We start from the raw sequence: 25,181 nt of genomic DNA, 5'->3' as shown, positions 1-25,181 counted from the left end.
GCCAGTACAGTGAAAATAGGCCCAAAAATGTTTAGCAGCTAAACCTTCTAAGATGAGGGTCGATGAAATTGGTCGATCGTCGAGTGTGCTGTGATGCTTTTACACTGATGAGGTGAAAACATTGAAGGATAATCACAAAATTGTATATACATATATAAATCCACACTGGTTAAAGTCCACAATCTATTTTGTCTAGAGTCAACACATAATACTTTTCATACATGTAAAAAGAAAATGATCATGCCACAGAAGAATTGGTGGTGTCTTAGACACAGGAGGTGTGGTATGGGGAGACCGCTGGACATCAGAGAGGTGTACCCAATATGCTCCTTTACCTTGACTGCAACTGGAGTGGCGTATACCACCGTAAACGGACCGTTATACATCGGCTCGCTCCACCTGCAGACAAAGGCCCTTGCATAGACAGAATCTCCAGGGGCCAGCTGGAGGTGTGGTGAGCTCACAGAGTCAGATGCAGTGCTTGTGTCGTCTTCTGATCGCTGTACTGCTATCTGTCGAGAAATAAGCTTGGTAGATCTCATCAAAACAGACCGATATTGTTTAAACTAACCCCCCAATATGGACGCAGCCCTGTGAGCATCTAAGGCTCTTCTAACTGTCGATAATGGCATGTGCATACACCGTCCCATTACTATTTCATGAGGGGACACATGGTGATCCTTACAGGGTTGCGTCTGCATGCTGACGAGGGACAAGGGAAAGCAGTGGACCCAATTCTTCTTGAGGGTAACACAATTTTGACAATTTTGCCTTTAAGAGGCCATTTATTCATTCTGCCACGCCGTTGGCTTGAGGGTGATAGATGGAACACACTTCATGCCTAGCAGAGCTGGAATTTCCTTGAACAGCTCATTGAAGAAGTGTGGGCCATTGTCTGATTTCAATACTTCACACACTCCCCATGGGGGAAACAATTCTCTTACTGAGAATTTGGCCGCAGATTTGGCGTCTGGATGTGCACATGGACCAGCATCAACCCAACAGAAAAAGAGGCACACCACCACAATTAGGTATCGGAAGGGGTTGCGCCGTTTTTTCATGTCAGCATAATCGATGTGAAGCTCGCGGAGCGGCCCAGTAGGGTGAGGCAAAGTGCCTTGTAACGTCTGCAGTGTTTGCCCAGTGCTGTAAGTTTGACACACAACACAATTGGAGATTAGAATGTTCCACAATTCCTAGATGTTCGGCATGTACCAATACTCCTGTATATCCACAGCAATGTGCTGCTTGGACACATGAGAAAGGAAGTGCAACTGTTCAAATGCAACCATCACCAATTCATGGGGCATTACCACCTTACCTGTAGTTCCCTGCCTCCATATCAAATCTGTGGGGGACTGTACACAACCTCTCTTTAGCCACAATGCTTTCTCTTCTTGTGGGGCCAGACCATATAACTGAATTATTTGGGTAGTTGGTAAAGATGTATAGGGAACCAGTGATTGTAACTGCATATTTGCAATCTCAGTGTACTTAGCAATATCTGGTACCGGAAGGTGGCCGCCAACTTTGCCGCTGTGTCTGCTGCAGTGTTTCAGAGAGAAATAAAATCTGTGTTATTGGTATGCACATTGCATTTCACCACTGCTACTAGAGTGGGCCGTAATATGGCATAAATTAGTCTGCCTAGCAGGGCAGTGTGCTGTACTGCAGACTCATCTGCTCTTCTAAGTCCTATCCTTTTCCACCGGGACAATCCCGAATGTACTGTAGTTGTGACGTAAGCAGAGTCTGAATAGATTGTTACTAGGCAGCCCTGTGTTGCCTCCAATGCTTCAATTAAAGCAATAAGCTCAGTAGTGCATGGGTAACCTCTTTTGCACTGGTATTTCATATTCTTTGTCTGCTAGATTGACTACTGCATCCCCTATGTGCTTCTTTTCTATCTCCTGGTCAATAGTCGCTGAACCGTCAACAAAGAATACTTCTCCGGTGTCAAGGGCATAATCACATTCTTTTGGTATGTGTTACGCTCACTTGGCTCCCACAGGGGGTTCGATCTGAACTGGACAGCTGCGGTCTCCACCAATGTGACGCGTAGTGCCGAGATGACGGACTAGACTGGCCCACCTAGCTTTGTTTGCTTGGCCCGTAGGAATATTCTTCTGCAAATGGAGAAAGGGAATTAACCACCCGTGGAGTTGAGCGTTAACCCCCCCACTCCCGCTGATCTCCCCACTGATCACCTTTGATGTCCCCTCTTAGAGTCTCACCTGATGGTTTAGAAAGAAGAGCTCTCCATCCTGCATTGAGCGCAGGGGCGCGTAGATAACCAGTTGCTTCACTGGCTCGAAGGAATTGGTGAGTTCCAGAACAATATTGACTCTGAGAGTCCCGGCAAGACGCCGTAAGTATGTAGTTCGTAAGAGTTCAAATGTCTGACTTTCACTCTGTCCGATTCCTTGCAGGTTACAGCTTGACCCTAGCGAAGAGTTCCTTGTGGCAACCGGTAATATTCAGGTAAGGATTTGTATTATCCAACACAGTTCGATAAAATAATGTCTATATGTAACCTGTTGCTTTCTCCCTTATTCAGGCGCTGAGAGAAAGTATGAAGTCTCGGGGAATAATGCCTCTGGCGGTAAAATCAGGTAAGTCTATTGTGGTGAGGAGGTTTCCCCTTGTTTGTACCTTTGTTTCACCTTGCTGTCCTTTTGTTTACCCTTAGGGGCTGGGTTCGGCGAGGATTCAGTGGAAACTGCGCCGACCCGTGAAGAGGAATAGTACCCCCGGTGGTAAAATCAGGTAAGTATATGGGGGGTAACTAATATTGCCTCTGTGTATTCCCTTGGCTCACCTTGCTGTTCTTGTGTTCCCCTTAGGTGCCGGAGTGCGGCGGGAACATGCAGAAGGATGCGGTGGAATGTGAAGATGCTGCGAAGGCTGGTGAGTTCAGCGCGGCGCTGCAGCAGGCGAGGCGACGCGCATAAAATAACTTCTTTCTTCCAGCTCAAAGGCGCGATGGATCGGGAATTCAGGTAAGGATCAAAGGTATTGCTCTTGTTCTAACCTTTTCTCCTTCTTTCTCCATTTTTGTAGGAGCTCCAGACTCGAGGCGGGCGTGGCAGAACACTGGATGCAGACTTGCATGGACGGTGAGCGCTACGCTGCTGGATGCAGAATAACGCGAAGTGTGTGCTGCTCTTAGGGCGTGGTTTCAATAGCCTCCAAAGTAGTCCCAGGTAAGTATTCCTCCCCAGCCCCACCCGAGTAAAAAAATAGTCCCTAGGTAAAGTAGTCCCTTCCAAGCCTCTTTTGGCTTGGAGCTCTTGCAGCATGGCCTGCATCAGGTGAGTTTGCAGCATGGTCTGCATCAGGTAAGTTTTAATCTATGAGCCTGGCGCCATAGACGCCAGGACTGACTCCATATGAGCCTGGCGCCATAGGCGCCAGGACTGCACCCAAATAGCCCCTAGCAGGGATTGTTGGGCTTGCTTAGAATAACTTGATGCCTGCTTCCGGGGTTGCTGAACTTGGTCTGGGTCCCCGGGGGTAGGCATCATGACAGCATATCATTGTAAAGTCCCTCGTACGTTGCACAGTCATGTACATCATTAGCATCAGTTTCTGTCAGATATGTGGCTGGGTTCACTGTTTTACACCGTACTGTGTAGATGTTGGGGCTGGACATTATAACCTCATAGGCTGACGCTCGCTGTGTATTCAAGGTTGAGTTTGATCGTTCTAAAATGGCAAATACAGTATCACTGAACACCCCATCGTAACAATGGCTGCCGCAAGAGATTGCTCACAAGGGAATTTACCCTGGATAACTGAATCTAACATGCCACTGTAATATGCCTGGGGCTTGTGGCCTATCATGCTCTTCTGTGTTAGTAAAGCCATCATCATCTGCCCGTCCAAATGTGAAAAGAGGTAGAGGTTTTGTGTCTAGTCGGGTGTGGCTAGGACAGGGGCTATAGCAATAAACATCTTCAACTCTCAGAAACTAGTAAGCATGTCCTCGATCCATGTGATTGGGCTCTTTGCTTTCTGGGCATCTTTAAGGGGCTGTAGCAGTGGTTGTGTGTAAGTCGTGTAGTCAAAGATCCATGCCCTGCAAAAATTACACAGTCCCAGGAACTTCTGCATGTCTTTAACCATTACAGGTTGGGGCCTGCTGCACACTGCTGCAGCACATTCTGGTGTTATTTTCTTTCAATGCACAGAAGTAAATTGACTGAGGTATTACACCTCCTGTTGGCAGTACTGTAACTACGCTCTATCCACTTTATACCCTTTGTCAACAAGCAGCAGCAGGGCGATAGTTTGTTGATGCTGCATACTAACAAATCATCCACGTACTGAATGATGGTACTCAGCACGTGTGTATTCCCCAAGTCTGGATGCTTTTAAAGATACTGGGGTACTCACAGTACCCCAAGGCAATGTTGTATGCTGGCACCGCCTCCCACCATGCATAAATGCTGTGCGCTTATGTGAATCACGGTGCAATGGAACTGAGAATAATGCATTTTTCAAGGCAATAGTATTGTCACGGGTTGGGAACCACTGGAAACTCAGCCTGCACTATGTCGTTCAAAGTCCTGAATCATTCTCCAACTAGACCCTTTCGATTTCTTGATAGGGTATATAGCAGTATTGTAGGTGTAGTTAGAGGGTACAATAATGCATTGGTGTAGGAGGGCAGTGATGGTGTCATTTATTCCCTCTTCTGCTTCTTTGGACAGTGGGTACTGTTTCACTCTGGGCAATACTTCTCCTGGCTTAAGGGTAATTTGTATTGGAGCCACGCTACGCAAGAGCCCTACATCATGGGGGTTAGTCTTCCACAAACTCAGGAACCCGTGCTAGATCTTACACCATAATCCCAAAAGGAACACACAATGCCAGCACTAGTTCTCTGTCATCGTCCTTATCCTCAAACAAATCAACATCAGTCACTTCTTTCAATGGTTGAGTTGGTTCAATGTACAGCACCGTGGACCACTCCCCTCCATCAGTGTCTGTCCCTATTAGGACAATTCTTTTCTCTGACACCACCACCCCTTCTATGTCCAAGATAAGAGTCGTCCATGCTACGTGTTCTTGGGACAAGGCAGGCCTGAATACAAAATCGGAAGGTATACACCAACACTCATTACCTACCTGGGGAATTACATTTAACAGCGCTTTAATCCCATAAATGAACAGATCATTGTGAATTAGAATCCCTCAGGCAGCAATGTTCCCTAAATCATGGATGACCACCATAGTCTTTATGTGGCACATCCCTGAGGTTGAACACACCACACATCTAGTCCTAACAGGTTGACTGGGGTTGTTGTCGAAAACAACAACAGGGCCCGCACCACCTTGCCCCTGACCTTAATGGTCAATTCTTCTGTGAATGGAACTGATTTCACTGCCCCAGAGAAGCCCTGCATGTCCATAACCTCACCTGACAACGGAAAATGCCCTTTGTTGAGGCATGATTTAGTTGCACCTGTGTCCACCATGAAAATAAAAGGTTTATCGCCTATCTCCATGCCCACCAAGGGTTCCTCTTCTGGGTTGGCAGTGATTGGCAGGACTGGGCACGCTAAGGCTCTCTGTAGGCTGTCCTAATCTGGATATGTGTTTGTCCCGGGGAAGACAAAAGGATTTTCTCCCATCACGCTCTTCCCGTGATAGTGTGTGACAGTGCCATTAGGGATGCATTGCTGCTGGGTATCTGAGGTGCTTGGGGTGTGGCAGGAGGTGCTAAGTAAGGAACTGGGCCGTTGGGGATCTGTGCTTGTAGTTGTGGAAATGGTGTAGGGAGCGGGCTGGCACAGGTGGTGCACTGAATCGGGCCGCTGTTGGTGCGTGGACATAATGTTGCGGGTACTGGGCTTGCAGTCCTGGGGCATACAGGAGCATCTTGTTATATGCAAATCTTGGCCTTCTCTTACATTCTCGTGACAAATGTCCCATCCTCCCGCACGTCCAACATTGTTCTGTATTTCCTCCTCTAGGCGCCATCCCTCTGAAGCCTCCTTCCCCCCCTCCACAAGCCTGCAAATCCCTGTCTACCTGTGGGTACCCTCCTCAAGGCCACCCCTGATACTGTGGCTGAAACTCACCATTCCATTCGTATCCTTCTGCCCATGCAGGTGCCGTTCTCACGTCTGCCTTTTCTGCCCTGCGCTCTGTCTGTGCGTCCTGCAAGGCCACTACTACCGCCCCTTCTACTGATATCTTTGCTAACTTTTTCAGCACCAGTTTCACTTCCTCTGTTTGTACTCGCTGGGCCATTACCTTACCTTTTTCTCTCAACCGTTTACAGTGATGTATGATTATGGACTGTATCCCCCCCCACCCCTTTGCCTCTATCCCCACTATCTTATTCAGTTCCTTTTGTACCTCCTCGGAAAGCTCCTTGTTAACCACAAAATAAAAGAATGGGATCGATTGATCCCATGATTTGCCTTTTTCCACCGCCCACATCTCCTGTATCTGTAAAATATAGTAGGTAGCGTCTTCATCATCTCGCATTGTGCGTCGCATGATGGACTGGAGATTTGGGTGTCAGGGTAGGCACGGCATAAAGATGCCCACACCTGAGCCCTTATGTCATTAAAATGGGCCCTGTCATGAATGTCATCCCCAATCACACTCCAGGGTACCCTACTTTCACCCATATGTCATCTGCCTGGTCTCACAGTATCACAAAAGATAAGCTCTTCAAATCGCCTACAACCAAAGAAATACAAGCAGTTTGTTTTTCAAAACGTAGATCCATTTCCACACCCCTGCAGTGAGAGATGGCAGCACTTTAATTAGATTAACAAAACAAAACAAAAAAAGATTATATTTATCCATGTGCAGCCATGGAACATACTGAGCCCTCCCTGGTCCGTTATGTAATACAAGGAACTGCATCCCTGTCACCTTCTTCACCTTCCTCTTCTCCGTCACTTTACCTTTTGCCACTGCTATGCACTTGTATCGGTTTCTGAACCTGGGCCTCCATAAACTCCACTTGTGGTGATACCATGGGCAGAGCCTTCCCCTCTTCTACCTCATTCACTGTGTCCCATTCCTCCTCTCCTGGGTCCCCTCCCATCTCATCCACCGACTGCGCAGTCCCGTAATCCAAACGTCCTGCTCGTTGTCTTCCTCCCCCCTGTCCACTTTCTCTAATTGCACTCCCCTGATGTTGGTACTGTCGATCCTGAACAATTGATCTCCTGCCCTCCACTCATCCAGGCTGCTATGTACCTTTTGACCATCCCTCCTGTCCATTCTCAACCGTGCCAACTCTTCATGTGTTCTCTTCAATGCTTCCTCTAGTTCTTTTTGTGGTTTCTTAACTTGCCCTCCCTGCTCTTGCCCCCACCCAGCCACCAATGCCATGGGATTCGGGAGGTTCTGATACTGGGCCTGTGGTGGCGTTTGTGGCAGCGTTGTGGCGGGTACAGGGACATACACTGGATTTGTTTATCCTGAGGCTGCACGGCTAGGGTAACATCCTAACAGGGGCTGTGGTGCACTTGAGGGTGCTTGTACTGTGGGTTCTGATGCAGGCAGGGCAGGGGGTTCTGGACAGGGCGGCACAGTGGGGGCGGTCTCGACCCCTGATACTGGTAACCCCGCTAGTGGCTTTGCCTGGCCTGTGGGAAAGTCCTCTAAATCTTCTACCATCTTCCACAACTCCAACACTTCTTTTCTATTTTTCAACTTTTTCCCCTTGTCCTTGAATGCCAGAAATGTATACATATGTCCTAGAATCTCTTTATTATTGGTCCCCTGCTCTGGCCAAAGTTGAAACAGTCCTCCCCTCATCTCAGCCACCCATTCTTTGTGATATTTTAAAATCGTTTCCTTGTACAGTGGTAGAGCCGCAGACATGTATTCTAAGGGGGTACTCTGTACCATTTTGGCCACCACTGGTCAAACGTATTAAGCAAAACATTTCTGTTTATCAGAGGTCCGAACCTGCAGCACCTCTATCTTCCCATTGCCCCACCCTGTTCAACCCCGATATTGTCACCGTTCCTCCATGCCACACCCCGTCACTCGTTCTTCCCTCAATCAAATCTCATACCAACACACTCCCACTATATAACCGCCCATCACATGCACCTTCACTTCACACAATTCCACAAAATTCTACACCACCAACTTGGATCCCTCCTCAGTCCCCACCAATACAATAACAAAATCAATACAAAACACCAAAAGAACCTATATTTTGTTCCAGTGCCCCTCTTATACGGGGAGATCCCAGGCCCACTCAATATACAGAGCATCTACTCTTCTTTCTTTTTCTCCTTAAAGATACAGCGCTGTCTTCTTCCCCCAAGCAGGAAAGATCCCGTTACTCCATTATCCTCTTAATTCATATAATGATACAAATATAACAAAAAAGCAAACCGCCACGTGGTCTTTCTACTACGCACCCACACCTCAATCGCTGCATCATCACGTCCTTTCACACTCCTCAACAGCCACGCTTATCCCCTTGTTTCCCGCCCCATGTTGTTTTCTCCCGCAAAAGATGCCCTTACGTCTGCATGTTCTCCCGAGTTCCTTCGTCACAGGGTCCCATCAACGGGCTGCACAATCCGGAAGCAGCGCCCCACTCCAAAGAACAGACAGGAATTCGGGCAACAGGGGCTCCTGTAAACCACTCCAGGTTGTGCATAAGGGACTGGTCGCTGCAGGTGGGCGGTGCCTCTCCAGATGTGGGGCCAGAAATACTCTGTCTCTGCAGAAAATCTGGGATCACATCAGGGTCACCAAATTCTATGGGGCAGACAACCAGACAAATAAAAACAAACCTCTGAGGAAAAAGGCTAGGTGCACGTCTTGCACTGATAACAAAGTTTTATTTCTCATACAGAAGAGAAAAAGTACATGTAGTAGGGGCATTCAAACTCAACTGCCATGGAGCGTACTGGTTAGTTCAAAGCAGGCATCACGTTATAAAGGAGTTTGTCATCACTCATGACGCATACAATACAGGGTACCCATTCCCCACACTCATTGGCCATCCCCTATGTGCACATCACCCGCTCCGTGTGGAATGCCGGATGATTGGTTGTGGTTTCCTTGTGCCAATCTCCTTCCACATGATCTTCGGCCTTGCCACCTTAGGTTCTAGAGACATGATTGGCGGCCTGCTTAAGAATGTTTCTTTCCCCATGGACACCTCACGTAATGTGTATCTGGTAATTAGACATGAGATCAGTGTATACTCTCGAGGTCAAATTGGCCCTCTGAAAGAAGAGGAGGTTCTTTGGATCCCAGACACACAGGCGCCCCCGCCATGCATCCCTGGCACTGAACCGGTTGGCCTCATCCCGTGCACCTCGTAGTACAAATCACAGGAGAACCTGCTCCGTGCTCCCCCAGAGATACCTATATCTAAATTTTGTAATGTTCTCAAGAATTAATGATCTCACTGACAAGCATGCTACAACCTTAGCATTTTCCTCTGACGAGGCTACCAGGATTCTTTCTTTGATCACACAAGTGAACATACAACAGACACTGCAGATCCTAATAAATTAATCAACAAGCTTGAAAGACTTATCAGATGGGAAATTTCACAGAAGCTATATGCTTCGACACTAGTAGAATACTACAAATCCAGACATATCCCAAGGGGCTTGCGAGTGTACTTACGTCCCACTCTACGCAAGAACACCATAGAATTTGTAAAGAAATGGGACCAAATGTTAAATAAATGTTCACTTGACCTCATTCTTCTCACCATATAAGAACTATTCAAAAAATCTGCACTCCATAGATATTGAAATATCAGAATTGATAACACAATTGAGTGTGTTCAAAACATTAGAAGAACTAAATGGTATTTTGGATGACATCAACATAAAATTCACTAACTACAAAAAAACTACAAACAGGCCATAGAACAGAGGAAATTCAAGCATGATACATTGGATTATATGAGATACATTGGGCCTCATTACGGGTCCGGCAGTAACCCTGCTGGTGCAACCCATAATACTTTACCGGCGCCTGACTTCCCCGTGCCACCAGCTCATTAGGAGTCCGGCGGCCTGGGAAGTCGGTCACCGGTAAAATGTAAGTCCCCATTCCCATAGAGTCCTATGGGGCTCTTTGGGAGTGGGAACACGAAGCACCAGCACCGTTACCATCAGTGATGGTGCTTCCCTGAAAAGTCTGCCTAACATGGCCGCTGCGCCCAGCAGGGTCAGACCTGTTGGGCACAGCGGCCACGGCAGGCAGACTCAGAGTTTGCTGATCTGAAATCAATGGTGCCAGTGACTTTACCGGCACCCTTGTTTCCGGGCCGGCAAACTCATAATGAAGCCCATTGTCTATAATTGGCAGGAATATTACACAGAGAGATTCAGGGATTCCAACAGAAGAAATCCTCATAAACCTAGTGGACCATCCAACTCTAGTGATGCAAGTGACGACAGCAACTCAAGTGATAGTACATGAGGGAGACCGAAACGTATTCAATTAGATCCCCCCATGGGTGAAAGTCAATTGAATTCAGGCAATACACCACCATTAACCAATACAGAACCTTCCCTTTTTTAGACCCAAGAAGCAAAGAAGAAGAGGCCAAAAGAAAGTTGTGATCAAATCAAAGATAGCGCAACGGACAATGGCGGTTAAAATTTCGAGCAAACCATTAAGTGACCAACAATTAGGATTACTCAACAAAGGGCTTTCTTTTGTACCCGCATTTAATAAAAACGTATTTGCAGAAAAGGTCAATTTTCACAAATTATTACTCAGAATGCATCTTCAGATGTTCTTCCAACTTCAACCGCCAATAGAACAAGACTCCCCTTCTTTTGATTTTTTGGCATATGACCTAAGAGCCAATTTACTCCATCTTTCAATAATATAGCGCTCAATATGTTTGAAACACAAGTCATCAAAGAGATGAACAAGATCAATTATAAAAAGAAGTCCCCTATAAATATAAAAAATAACCATCTGAAATGTATTGAAAATTTGGCAAAGGACGATAGTTTTAGTTATCAAACCTGCAGACAAGGGAGGAGCTATAGTAGTCATGGATCAAACATTTTACCATACCAGTTGTCCCAATCTCCTCACCAATTAAAATGCATACTTGAGACTTGATAGGGACCCCATCATCGATATCAAACATCTAATTAAGACCACACTGTACAAAGCTGAAGCTAATGGCTGGATTCCACAAAAATGAAGGACTTTATGACTAATCAGTTCCTGATAACGTCTGTATTTTATGATTTGCCCAAAATCCATAAACGTGCAACTAGACCACCCTTTAGACCAAGTGTTGCATCCCAGAGAGTGTCTTCGATCCACTGGCCATCTATGTAGATAAGTTCTTGCAGCCTCTAGTACAGGCTACTGACACATATTTGAAAGACACCACAGATTTTTTGAATAAGCTTACTCACATCGACATGATCTCTACTAACTACATTCAGTTTGCTCCAGATGTGGGGAGCTTATATACTTCTATCCCCCAACAAGACGGTCTGGAAGCTGTAGAATGGCTCTTACTGAGAGAAGAGGGAGTGAGGGGCGAGAAACAATTTATAATTGAGTTGCTTTATATTATCCTGCACAATAATTATTTCAGGTTTGACTACAAATTCTATGCACAGAATTCTGGCGCAGCGATGGGTTCAGTGAGGGCCCCCACCTATGCCAATATTTTCATGTAGAGAAACAACATATTCTTGAGAATGAAGTCTGGAACAAACATTTGACTTTTTGGAAATGCTACATAGACGATGGGGGGTCATTACGAGTGAGGTGGTAAGGGGTTAATGGTGCCGGTATAGGTGCCGGAGCCGGCAACCCCTTACCGCCTCCTTACGAGTCTGCTCGCGGGAACCCGCTAAGGATGCCTGGTTTTAGCAGGTGCCCTTAGCGGGTCCCGCGAGCAGACCAGGGTGCTAACAATGGGCCCGTTATTAACAAGCGCGTGGTTTGCGCCCTCCCCATTCCCATTGAGCCATATGGGGGCTCGAATGGGGATGGGTTCCTTGAATGAGGAATTACCGGGCCCTCCATGGTCAGAATGGCCCGGTAATTCCTCATTCAAGGAACCCGGACCAGGTAAGTGGGTATCCATGATGCTAGTAGCGGCATGGCTACCTCGTAATGACCTCCGATATCTTTGATATGGTCAGGCACCCGAGAACAGTTAACTTGTTTTTACAACTTTCTTAATAATGTACACCCCAGGATTAAATGTACACTAGAGGTGGGGGAACCAACATTACATTTCCTTGAAGTTGAACTTAAGATCACAGAGAGTGGACTACAGACAAACGTATATCACAAACCCATGGATGTAAATAATGTACTCCATTACGCAAGTTTCCATCCAGGCCAAATAAAGGACAGTCTACGATTCAGTCTATTTTTATGCATTAAAAGGCTCACAACTGACAGCGGTATGCTAGAGAAAGAGTACAATGATAAAAAAAACAAATTCATGAGCAGAGGTTATCCTTTTGATATAGTTGAACAGGCTAATGAGAAAGCTGACGCTATTTACAGAGACACCCTACTACATCCAGTCCCTAAAGATAAAGGAATACCACTCCTTTATATTTCAGAGTTCTCTAGACAGAGTTTACACATAGGAGGATTATTACCAATAACTGGAAATATCTACATCACGATCCATCATTTCAAAAACTCTTTCCCAAACCCCCGATGATGGCGTACAAGAGAGGGATAAACTTTAGAGACAGATTGGTGAAAGCAGAAACATTTCCCCAAGACTCAGAAAAAGATTGATGACATGCAAAAAATGAACATTTCCATGTCTGCAGTGTAGCAACTGCAGTCATGTTATTAAAGGGAACACTATTCAATATCCACACATTGGAAAAAAATTGCTCTTAGAGACTATACAACCTGTAATAGCACTGGAGTGGTCTATGCCATAAAATTCCCCTGCGACTTACTTTACATAGGACAAACTAACAGAGCAGCCTGTGAAAGATGGGTAGAGCACAAATCAAACATCCGGACACAGAACCCGAAATCTCCAGTAGCCAGACACTTTAAGCAATGTAGACATAATCTGGCTCAGATCAGATTTATCATATTAGAAGTAGTCCATGCCCCATCTAGAGGTGGAGATTAACTCAAGAAACCAGCTCAGAGAGGGATGCACTGGATGCACTTGCTAGACACGGTACATCCAAGAGGGATGACTGAAGAGTTCAATATACATTGTTTCTTATGATCTCGAATCAGCTGTTGTAAATTTTAGTCCAATTTTGTTAAGATCAGACTTTTTGGGAATTCTAAAAATGTATTATATCCTATGTTTTAACTGTGTTGTCACACATTGCATCAAACTGTCTTGATGTGCATGTTTCTATTGGCTGTACAATAAGGGAAAATGTGTCCACTTGAGCGATTTGATTGCTCAATTCATGTAATTTTATCATTCATTTTTCATCTATTATTGTCACTTAACAGTATAACTCTATCTGAAATTGTAATGTTGTCTTTTTCATATGTAATATACACTTATGTAGTATTGTATCAATACATTCTCGAGTGTTCCCATTTAAGTTTCTTTCAAGATATCTACAGCTTTGTTAATTTGTGAAATAGTTTGGTTCTTCTATTGTGACCATTGGAAGAATAAGACTCTTTCGATAACATATTTATACCCACTGTCACAATCACAGTCACTGGAGGGAAGAGAGATCGACACTCTCCCCCAAACCACGGAAACCGAATGAACTTGACCCTCCCATTGCGGTTGGCACAGGCGCCTGATTTAGATAACAGGTCACCACGTGGCACCACGTGGCAGCCAATGGGGGGAAGAGGGGTTAGAGAGAGGTTGTGGATAGGGAGGGGACTTTAGGTAAACCGGAAAGAGGATGAGCAACTCCTACAGTGGATGGGATCAGAGAAGGACCAGGAAAAAACCCTACTCTGTTTAGCATACAACAAACATTACTTTCACCAGTACTCCTGACCTGTGTTTAACTCCAGAATAGTACACCTTAATACATGTACTATACCATGCTTACATCAGACTCTTACTGAAACAACACATAAGCAAGCAATATGAACACATAAAGGAAAACTTCCCAGAATGATTAAACAGTACACATGGCCCGTAGGGCAGCGTTAGCAACGTACAACATAAATACACTTCCCTTAGTTTCATTCACAAGTGAAAAGTTATGGTCCATTTGCAATAAGTCCGGAATGACCAAATACACACTTTAGAATGTTCGTGTGCCACATGCTTAACCAATACACTTAGTTTTGTTCCCAACATGTAAAATACAAGAAATGCGGTTGTTACTTATCTTAGATCTGGGGGCCCCTCGGGACCTCCCAGACACAAATGAAAATAGCTGAACAATCACTTCAAGCCGTTTTGCCAATAGTGCCCTGCATTGCCCTCATGAGTACTTAACTGTAGTCTGGGAAACCCAGAGGAATTTCCCAGACGAAGAACTTCAAGCGTTGTATTGCCGGTGACTCAGCACCCCTCCTGCTTCATGCTGCACAGTGAACGCGTAAACTCCCGAGCGTTCCGAGCACGCAAATTCCAACTCCCTGAGACCGAACGCGGCCGTCTGCCCTCTGCCGCACAATGAAAAAACAATAAGCCACACTTGCCGGTAGCCGTTGCCTGCCTTTAAGCAGCGTTGATTCTTAATACATTGCAGCTGACAAGGCGCGCACGGGCCGAACTACCCAGAACCTCCAAGGATGCTGGAAATTGTAGTTTTCACATCCAATTCAGCCCATAATGTCTCAATAGGCGTATTTACACACTCCACGCCTTTGCCAGCCCTGATTGTGACACGCATACAATGATTTCATAAGGTCCAATATATCTAGGCATACATGTTCGAGATTGCACTATATCGAGATTTCTGGTTGATAACCAAACTCTGTCCCCTACTTTATAAGGCGGACTCTCCTGTCTGTGTTTGTCAGCATGTTTTTTATAGGCTTTCTTAGCCTGTTCCAAATTAGTGCAGGCTTTCTGTCGGATCTTGAGAAGCAACTGTTTTCGGTCTTGTAACACTGGTAGATTCTCCACTTCCGGTAAATGTTCTGGTATCATATTCTGCTCATACCCAAATAGGCATTCATTAGGAGACATACCCAAGAACGTATGCAGAATGTTGTTATATGTAAATTCCGCCAACCAGAGTGCCTGTACCCTCGACTCCCGGCCATCACCTAAATAGCCTCTCAAGTATTGTTTGAGTGTTTGATTGACTCGTTCTGTCTGACCATCAGTTTGAGGGTGATAACTAGTGGAAAGAGCACAGTTGATTCCCAACATGCGACAAAAAGCACGCCAAAACCGTGAAGTAAATTGAGGACCTCTGTCCGAAACAATACTTTTTGTCAAACCATGTAGTCTAACCACATGTTGAAGAAACAATTCCGCTAACCTGCCTGCTCCAGGTATGCCTTCACAAGGAATAAAATGCGCTTGATTGGACAAAAAATCCACCACTACCCAAATAGTGTCAAATTGCTTATCAGATGGAAGGTCGGTAATGAAATCCATTGATATGTGAGTCCATACTTTCTCAGGGGTTGGTAATGGTTGTAGTAACCCTATTTTCTTTACATGATCTGCTTTGTTTCTCATACAATGTTCACATTTCACTAGATAATGGCCCACATCCTGTCTCAATGTAGGCCACCAGAAATATTTTTCTAGCATATTTTGCATTTTTCTTTGCCCAGCATGTCCCGCTAAGGGAGAATTATGACACCAATATAATGCTTTTTCCTGTACTTCTTAAGTTGGAAGAAATAATCGATCTTGATGGTATGGCAACCCTTGCCGCACCTTTCTTGCTGGATGACTGTCGCACCACTTCTGGAGTTGCCCAGGTGGTAATGCCTTCTTAACCTCCCCTATTAAGTTTGTGGTGATTGCTCCAATGATTTTCTCAGAGGGAATAATTGTTTTAACTTCACTCACCCCACTCTCCATATTTTGCTGCCTAGACAGTGCATCCGCTTTTCCATTATTTTTGCCTGGCCTGAATGTTACCACAAAGTCAAATTCATTAAAATACTGAGACCAGCGGAGTTGTCTGGGACTAGGTTTGTGAGCAGTTTTAAAGTATTGCACATTTTTATGATCAGTTACCACTATTACCTGATGCTTAGCCCCCAATAGGTAATGTTTCCACTCTAAAAATGCTGATCGAATAGCTAACAACTCCTTATCCGTGATGGAATAGTTTTGTTCACAACCCGATAACTTTCTAGAAAAGAATACCACTGGATGCCATACCCCCTCCTTATCCTTCTGTGACAATATGGCCCCTACTGCCAAATTACTAGCGTCAGTCTCCACCTGGAAGACTTGACTGGTATCTGGATGTTTCAACACCGGTGCAGTTGTAAATGCAAACTTTAAAGTCTGAAAAGCCTTTTCTGCTTCAGGACCCCAAATGAATGGTGTTGCCTTCTTAAGCAATCGCCTAATTGGTATTACAATGGTTGAGAAATTACTAATAAAACGCTGATAGAAATTGGCAAATCCTACAAACGGTTGTACGTCGTTGATGCATTGAGGAGATGGCCAATCTGTCACAGCTTGTACTTTCTTGGCATCCATCACTACACCTTCTGGAGTGAGAATAAACCCTAGAAACTCCATCTGCCTGGTGTGAAATGCACATTTCTCCAATTTTACACATAGCTGATACTCCTGCAACCTCTGAAGCACTGCCCTCAAATGCCGAACATGCTGCTCTGGTGAAACTGAATAAATCAAAATATCATCAATGTAAACAATTACAAACACATCAATGAGATCCCTCAACACCTCTTGCATAAAGAATTGAAATGCCGCAGGCGCATTATATAATCCGAACGGCATGACCAAATATTCAAACAAACCAAACTTTGTCCGAAAGGCCGTTTTCCACTCATGCCCCTCCTGTACTCTGATCAAGTGGTATGCCCCCCTTAAGTCCAATTTAGTGTAAATTTTGGCCTCCCGCACCTTATCCAATAATACTGAAATTAGCGGTAATGGAAACCTATTCTTAATGGTTACTTTGTTCAATGCGCGGTAATCTATACAAGTTCGCAATGTCCCCTCTTTTTTTGGGACAAAAAACAATGGAGAAGAGACCGGGGAGGTGGAAAGTCTAACGAATCCCTTCGCCAGCATTTCATCCAAATACTCTCTTAAATGGTTATTTTCTGTTTCTGTCAGGGCGTAAATTCTACTGCAAGGCAACTTCGCCCCTGCTTCCAATTCAATGACACAATCATATGGGCGATGGGGTGGCAGCTGTTCCACCCCACTTTTGTCAAACACCTTTGGGAACTCTCTATATTGCAAGGGAATCCCTACATCCACTGTTCCCACCAACTGATTTCTTCCTTCTTGATTATCTAACCTTTTCACCAGTCCCACCTCCGATACCATATGTTCTTGACATGTCTGTTCTGTAAATTCAACAGTGTGCTTTCCCCAGTCAATTCTGGGATTGTGTTGCACTAACCAAGGCATACCTAAAATTAAACCAAACTGTGGAGCAGCTATCAAGTCAACAATGTTTTCTGTGTGACCTGATGCAAATGTCATCTGTAAAGTTTGCGTTTGTTGTCTGATTGGACTACACACTAAAGGAGAACCGTCCACCGACTGTGCCCCTTCCACTCTTGTATTATCTTGTATTGGTAGTCCTAACTGGTGTGCCAATGTAATATCCACAAAGTTACCTGTGGCTCCTGAATCCAACATTGCCATCACCCCCTGTTCAGACATTGCCCAACATAATGTTACCAAAATATACAAATGAGATGTCTTACTTCCAACTATATTTGCCACCAATTTGGGGAACTTTTCTTCCTTCGGGCCTGTCACCTGAGTTCCCCCTAAGGTCGCCCCAATTCTTTTCCCGCCTCCTTCTTGCCTCGATCCCCTCCAGTACTCCTCTGTGGAGTATTAAGACATGTACGGATTAAATGACCTGCCTGGCCACAATACAAACACAATCTATTAAGCTTCTGCTGTTCCTTTTCTGCCTCTGATAAAGGTCCTCGGATGCTCCCAATCTGCATTGGTTCAACATCGCTACTTCTTCCTCCTCTACTCCTGTCCAATCTCACAAACGGGACTGCTTCTGGTTTCTTCTTGTCTCCCCTTCTCTCATTCATTCTATGATCTAATCTAAGGGCTAAATCTACCATTGCCATACAAGTACCAGGTTGCGGTTCTACTTGCGCAATGGCGTCTTTCAGTTCCTCCAGTAGCCCTTGATAGAACAGTACCGTCTGTTTTGCCACTGGCCATTCAGTTTCAATCACTAACCTATTGAACTATGTCACATATGTAACCAAATCTCGTGATCTCTGTTTTAGTCCTAACAACTCCTTGTCTTGGGCCAATGAAACCTCCCTTCTGTCAAACAATCTCCCAAATTCTCCTAGAAAATTATCCCAGTTATATAACAAGGGGTCATCTTTCTGTACCAAAGGCATCGCCCGGGCTCCTGCATCTCCCGTCAAATAAGATATTACAAAAGCGGTTCTGGCTTGGATGGTCTCAAATGCCGCCGGCTTGCACAAAAAATGGAGTCTACATTGAGTTAGAAAGGTCATGTATTTTCTAGGATCTCCTGAAAAACATTCTGGCGCTGCCAAAGGTACATTACTCGACGGTTGAACAATAACCGTAGGACTTCCCCTAGTGGGCATGCCTGCAGTAGAGGAAGTACTGGGCCCCTCTAATGGAGTACCTTGTGCTACCAAACCTTGTACGTGCGCCTTCAGTGTGGCAGCTTCCTGCCTAGCATTTGCTAATTCCAACTGGATATCCTGTAAAGCCTTTAGCACATCTGCTAAAGGTGGAGGTGTCGGTTCCATTTGGCTTAGGTGGTTGTGAGTATCCCAATTTGGGGGTGGCTTATTATGTCACAATCACAGTCACTGGAGGGAAGAGAGATCGACACTCTCCCCCGAACCACGGAAGCCGAATGAACTCAACCCTCCCACTGTGGTTGGCACAGGTGCCTGATTTAGATAACAGGTCACCACGTGGTAGCCAATGGGGGGAAGAGGGGTTAGGGAGAGGTTGAGGATAAGGAGGGGAATTTAGGTAAACCGGAAAGAGGATGAGGAACTCCTACAGTGGATGGGATCAGGGAAGCACCAGGAAAAAACCCTACTCTGTTTAGCACACAACAAACATTACTTTCACCAGTACTCCTGACATTTGATTAACTCCAGAATAGTACACCTTAATACGTGTACTATACAATGCTTACATCAGACTCTGACTGAAACAACACATAAGCAAGCAATATGAACACATAAAGGAAAACTTCCCAGAATGATTAAACAGTGCACATGGCCCGTAGGGCAGCGTTAGCAGCGTACAACATAAATACACTTCCCTTAGTTTTATTCACTAGTTAAAAGTTATGGTCCATTTGCAATAAGTCCGGAATGACCCAAATACACACTTTAGAATGTTTGTGTGCCACATGCGTAACCAAGACACTTAGTTTTGTTCCCAACATGTAAAATACAAGAAATGCGGTCGTTACTTATCTTAGATCTGGGGGCCCCTCGGGACCTCCCAGACACAAATGAAAATAGCTGAACAATCACTTCAAGCCGTTTTGTCAATAGTGCCCCGTATTGCCCTCCTGAGTACTTAACTGGAGTCTGGGAAACCCAGAGGAATTTCCCAGATGAAGAACTTCAAGCGTTGTATTGCCGGTGACTCAGCGCCCCTCCTGCTTCATGCTGCAGAGTGAACACGTGAACTCCCGAGCGTGCCTTGCCTCAGTAGCACGCGAATTCCAACTCCTTGAGACCGAACGAGGCCGTCTGCCTTCCGCCGCAAATAAAAAACACTAAGCCACACCTGCCGGTAGCCGTTGCCTGCCTTTAAGCTACGTTGATTCTTAATGCATTGCAGCTGACAAGGCGCGCACGGGCCGAACTACCCAGAACCACCAAGGATGCTGGGAATTGTAGTTTTCACATCCAATTCAGCCCATAATGTCTCAATAGGCGTTTTTACACACTCCACGCCTTTGCCAGCCCTGATTCCTGACACCCACATTATGACTTGTTAATAGTTTATGAAAACTGTAACACAATATTGTATTTTTTCTGAAGTTTGAATGTGGAATGATTTTTGATTCAGCCAACCGTAATGTTGACCTTCTTTTTTTCATAAATATCATATTGGGTGTTCATAAATCTTTTTTAACAGATGACGAATGACGTTTAGATTTGTACATATTTTTAATCAAATGCATTTTGTTCTGCATACACTTCCCTATTTTTGCCACACTCGTTTCTACCTAGTCCTATATGTGCACACGCTCTGCACTATTTACGTTCACGCAGTCCGTCTTCTATCTCTATACCATGTCGTCATGGTAACTTCAAATACAACAGATCTGACCGCGACCAGTTCACGTTGTCAAATGCGGTAGAGATCTTCTTGTTTAGAGTACAGGTAGCCCATCTCGCCCTTGCATAACAAGTTCACTTAGGTTGTATTGACTAAGTAGCTCTACTGCGTACTATATCCAACGCCAATTACCTTTTCTTGTAGCCTCTGATCGTCAACCGTTGACTCAATGCTAGATGGATTTTAGACATAGAAGTTACTAACATTACGAACGTTCACACACTTGTGTCAGAAGTACCCCTCGGTCCTTCTGTAGACACTGGAAGATTCATCATCCTCGTTATGCACAATGGAACCCAAGATGGCGGCTACTCAGTTCTATCACCATCAACTGTTGTTACCAGTCTAGTCTTCCATCCAAGATGGAAGAGCCAGGTCAACAGCTCCCTTCAGTTCTATATCTGCAGTGGGGGAAGACAGGTAATTGCATTGCTACTCCGTCTTATCCGTATTAGCATTGTTCCTGCTCTCCCCCGCGTTTGCAGTTCCCTTTTTAGAAATCCTTTGAATTACGTTTCCTTCATTTCTCAGTACTCCTCGCTTCGCGTTCTATCTACGTTGAATCCTTACTCTAACATTCTTTTCCTTTTCTGCCCTTCTCCCGTTCTTTTGTCTATTTTCAATCTAGACTTATTCGTACTTTGCTTATTTGTCCGCAGCCGTTTTGCCGCAGCCGCCCATTCCTTGTTTCTATAAACTCCGCCGTCCTCCCGCGGCTCGCCTTTCATTTTTCCATGGCGCTTCTGCCAGCTCCTTTCCTTGTTCCTCCACACTTCGCCATCCTCCCGCGGCTCGCTTTTATTTTTTCCACATCGCTTCTGCCAGTTCCTTTCCTTATTTCACTTCACTCCGCCATCCTCCCACAGCTCACCTTCCATTCTTTCACAGTGCTTCTGCCGACTTGTTTCTTCTCTTCCTTGTTCCGTTTCCCTTCCACTGCAGACAGCTGAGACTGTCCGAAACTGAAGTTGTTTTTTTTCCGAAAACCTACTTTCCGCTGCAAGGTTTTCCTACCGCAACCCTTCCAGCTTCTTTGGGTTGCTCCGTCTTCCTTCGGTTCCTGATTCAATGGACTGTGGATCTTGGCTGCAATACTTTCTACCTGAATTGCTGGAAAACTTACTACTGTTTAAGCTATCCTGGAACTCTGGTTCAACACAGAACTCTGAAGCATCTTCAACCTCAGTCATCTGGGTTTTATTCCCCAAGAGAGTTTCCCAGGGGGCGGCCCCCTGGGTTGCACAGAGCCCAGTTTTCTGGTCTCTGGACGACTGGGGGGACGTTCTGTGTTCATCTAAGTTTGGAGTTCAAGGAATAGAAGACTTGTGAGTACACTCCTGTTGATATTAAGTTGTTAAGAACTTGAAGATTCTGTACGCTATGTTTGAATGCTCTCAGGACATTGGCACTTTCACTGAAAGGTAATACTGCCTGTCTCTCTTATCTCTTTTATTTTCCCTTCTATTATTCCACTTTACTCAATGTGCGCATCTGTCCCTCTAGGTACAGATTCCTGCAGCGTTCACAAAATGCCCTATTTGCGTTCCACTGCTTTTTCCATACTTTCCAGGTACTTTGTATAATATTTAAATTCATTTCTCTCCTCACCAATAGGAGATTGATTGGTTGATTTTTGGTATTCACCTTAGCTGCATACTTCCATTTTGGATTTTCTGAAGGGGTTACACCCACCAGCTTCACCCTGACTATGTCTTGATTTGCTCACTGATATGAATGATCCTTAAGGCATTCCTCTACTTGAGTCCCTCTTTGGCTGATTCACCATTAGCCTGTCTGAATGTCTTTAACAATCTAGGAGGGCTTGCTTTGCACAATCAAAATTATTCTGTGTAAGATGTTTTGCTTTGTTTCATTTAACAAAAATACATTCCAGAACAGTTTGAATTAATATGAATTTGATCAAATGAATTATTCTGCATATTGGTTAAACTGCACCTGATGAAGGGAATCATGTATCCTGAAACACGTTGTGCGTTTCATTTTTAAGTATAAAGAAGAACTGGACAAAAGAAACTTTCCTGTGTATATATTATTTTGATTTAATGATGTATACATACTATGTATTAACATCTGTCTAATATTATATTGGCTGTCAAACAGCACAAAGGTGTGCAGGGGACCGGAGTGTCTGATATCTTTCGGCACCACTTTGGTTCTCCCATGCTCCCCCCTTGACAGCCACCCTTCCCCGAACCTTCACCGGGGCTCTGTCAGGACCACCCTAATCAGTCAAATAGTGAGGGATTTAGGAGTTCTATTGATGGGCATATTGCAATTCAAATAGAGTGATCATTATCTGGAGGGGGACTGTTTTGGCAGCTCAGGACCTCTTCCCTGGGCCCCAAGAGATCATCCTTCAGGGCAGCTCTGCCCACGCTTGGCTATTTGCATTCCTTTCTGATGGTATGGGCCTGCAATGTGAAACAATGGATAGTTGTATCTGCTCTGCGTGAAGGCCTTTTTGTCTGATGTCTGGGCTGGGAACAGGGATGGGACAGTGTATTGGTGCTGAATGCCAAGATCTACTGCTGTTGATGCCGGGACCTGGCTTTTCAAGGCGTCAATTTTCATGTGGCGCATTTCAGTGCTTTCTGCCGCGGGACAGGGCTGGCTATTACATGGTTCATTCTCATTACTTCCTATTATGTTCCCTCACCCCACAGGTACATCCCCCTCCCCTGGGCCTTCTCAGACACATACCCCACTGCCCCCTGGCCCCTACCCTACCTGTATGTCACCTATTGCTCCTACCACCATGCTTCTTAGTTTCTTTATGCCCTTAATATATTTTTTCCTCAACCAGAATCGTTTTGGGTAGCAGGGGACTTGGACATGCATCCCAACAGCTTCATGGCTTCCAGAACTGCTGTGAGCCCCAAGAGTACCAATCCACTTGTGATCTCTGGGTGCTGCTGAAGATGTCCTCTGAATTGGGGATCCTTCTAATCCATGTCGTATGGAAACCTCCTCATTACCAGTAGGCTTGGGTATAAAGATAAACAGCTGGCAAGCCCTGCCTTGCAGCAACCATCCAAAGTCAAATACATCACAATATTCAGCCTTCTGAGCATACTCTTGATGTCCGACCTCTGATGAAATCACAGATCCAGCAGACCATAGCTCCACATTGCATGTTGCCCAAAGCACTAGCGATCAGGAAACAATGGAAGTGGGCTCACTGGCACCCCACCGACAATGCCCACAGCGTGCTTCCCCTTCACTTCAAAATATTGCTGCAGTGTTCTAGCGACATAGGCAGCCACAAGTTCGTAGGTCTGGAATTTCAAACTTGGGTGATTCAGCCTGCAATTCCGGATTTGAAATTGATGGGTGCTATTTAGCTCCTGCTTGTAGCATAGAAGAGCCTGGTTAGATTGACAGCAACATCTACCAGGATCTACTTTTGACTCCCCAGGCCAACTGATGCCGAACAAACACACCTGAATTTGACTCTGCGGACTTGGGACAAACTACAAATAAACATTAGGACAAGCCTATACTTCAGTTAAAGTAGGAGAGGTCATAAATAATGGACCAAATTATGTGTTTTCATCTTCTGTAGAAATAAGATTTGCGGAATGCTGTCTAGTAGCTCCTTGTTCCCAAGTGGTAGAGCCTGGTCACTGGTTAATGCTGGATACCCAGGAGCTGCATGTAGCTCCTGCTAATCCAACCTTAATTTCAATTGAAGACCAGATGTTCCTGCAGAACAAGCTCAACAGCTTTGAGAAGAGTTCTAGAGGAGATAATATGATGAGGTGCTGAGAAGGGGTCTGCAGCTCTTCTGCAATCTTTTCATATCATGTCATCTAGAGCTAGTCAGGTTGGATCAACATGGAAAAAGAAAACCAAAGAATTGACATGACCTGTCGGTGTAAGGTACAACCAAAAACATGGTACATTAACAGCTTAGACAGTGCTGCACCAGAATCCAAGCATGTCACGAGACCCATCTAAAAATGTAGATATTAAATTCCTGGGAGGAGGTTAAAGAATGGTATTCTAGAATGGTGCTGTAGATATGTGACATACAATTGTCTTCACTGAGCTGTTATGGTAACCAAAGGTTGGTTAAATCAGAATGGCCTACACTTCATCATGCGTTCCTGCATGTTCCAGTTATAACAATAGCTGCAATCCTGGCATGATGCACTAATAATAGTTTGGGATTTATTATATCGAAAAAACATTGAAACTGTGTTGCCAATTTTATTTGTTCTAATTCCTCTGTTATGTACTGCTTTATCAACGCACGCGCTCTTATTAATGTGGTGTTTACAGAAAGATTACATTCTAATGGCAGTTGGTACTGCTCTGTGTGTCTTCAACAACATGAGTTAATGCTGATGTCTTTGTCAGTTCCTTATTGTACAAATCATTTACTTAATGGGATTATGTAGTATTGTACATAAATGGTGTGTGATAGTTTTACAGTAATTTGTGTACTTTAAATTATTTACTTATTATTACTGGAGCTGAACCTGTAACTCTATTCTTCTCTGTGGCAGCCTCTTTACAGGTTGCCACAGGAGGGATGTGGCAGGTCTAGCTACTGTATTTCAATCCCCTCTGAGCCTTGTTTGTCCTTTGTGGCTCAATGTAAGCTGTCAAATTTGTCAGTCTATCGTGTCGTACTCCAGGCCTTTATTTGCATAGTTCTACCAGGATCTCTTCACCTGAAGGAAAAATACATTGTTTTCTTCCTTTGCAGCGCAGAACACTTTTACCTATCTGG

General features: G+C 44.8%; 1 protein-coding gene across 3 annotated transcripts in view; it reads left to right on the top strand.

The window, feature by feature from the left end:
* The window catches only part of LOC138467454 (zinc finger protein 300-like), a 392,645-nt gene that overhangs the window by 329,463 nt on the left and 38,001 nt on the right, over positions 1-25,181 (top strand). The window lies entirely within an intron of this gene.

The sequence above is a fragment of the Ambystoma mexicanum genome, chromosome 4q (assembly GCF_040938575.1).
Source record: "Ambystoma mexicanum isolate Mex_15411 chromosome 4q, UKY_AmexF1_1, whole genome shotgun sequence".
NCBI lineage: Eukaryota > Metazoa > Chordata > Amphibia > Caudata > Ambystomatidae > Ambystoma > Ambystoma mexicanum.
This window is presented reverse-complemented; position numbering and strand designations above follow the sequence as displayed.